Source organism: Odontomachus brunneus, unplaced genomic scaffold (assembly GCF_010583005.1).
Source record: "Odontomachus brunneus isolate Ranch 3 - 2012 unplaced genomic scaffold, Obru_v1 Obru_scaffold_206, whole genome shotgun sequence".
Taxonomy (NCBI): domain Eukaryota; kingdom Metazoa; phylum Arthropoda; class Insecta; order Hymenoptera; family Formicidae; genus Odontomachus; species Odontomachus brunneus.
In genome coordinates, this window is record NW_022639656.1 from 35361 (window position 1) to 36543 (window position 1183).

Sequence of the window (1183 nt, forward strand, 5' to 3'; positions counted from 1 at the left end):
TAATATTTTGTAAATATTTCTATAAATATTGCACTTGAAAAAAATAAATATATTTATTTATAATTATTAAATTAATAAAGAAATAAAAAAATCGAAATTTAAATTGGTAATGTACATTAGAAAAAAATTCTTTAAATAAAAGAAATATATTTTGTTACATGTAATTTCTTAACTTAAAAGATTTGTTATATTTTAGAAAATATATAATAAATATAAACAAATATTTTTTTAAATTTGTAAAATAAGCTGTAAAATTATGAATTTATAAATAAAAAAAGTGGTTTTCTTGATTTAAATTATCTATATATATAACAATAAACAAATAATTTCTTTACAAGGAGAAAATTAGTGTTTTTAAATGTAAAAACTGTTTAAATAAATATTTACTTGTTTTAATACTAAATAAAATATAAGTAAATCATTTTATAAATCTGAATAAATTATTTTCTAATATTAAAAGTATTTTTTTATGTTTCCAATTAAAGTTTCTTTTATTATCAGAAAAAAATTTATTTAAATTTACAAAATAATTTATTTAACTTACTTTTAAAACATGCAAGTATTTTTTATGCAATATTGCAGCAAAATTTAAAAAAATATTACGAATATAATATATTTATTTATTTACTAGTTATTTTTGTTACATGTATTTCAAATTCAGTAATGTTTTACATCAATAATACTTACAGAATAGTACTTAGAATAGCACTCGTTAGTGGCAATCATTAATTTGTCTTATTGCATATTTTTTATACTTCTTATACTGTTTTTTCGGAGAAAATATTTTCTTTAGATTTAATATTCGTACTTGTTTAATTTTGAGGTTTTTTTATTTTATTAAAATATTATATTCTTAAACGAAATATCATTTTTTAAAATGATGAAAATAAAACTTTTATTTCGTTCAAGGAAACCATGTCATTTGATGAAACAACACTATTGTTTTAAATAATATTTTTTAAAAGTTTCTCTCAAAATTTAGTAATTCGATTTGTTTAATTTGGATTTTCTTGGATTTTTTAATTTTTTTTGTTGGATTAATCATTATAACATTTTGTTAAAAATGTAAAAGTAATTATCACTGGTTCACTACATTACATCAATATTCATCGCATATCGAATGTTGCATTGTTTCAATATCTATCAACAAATTATCCAATAAACAACAAGTAAAAATTATATA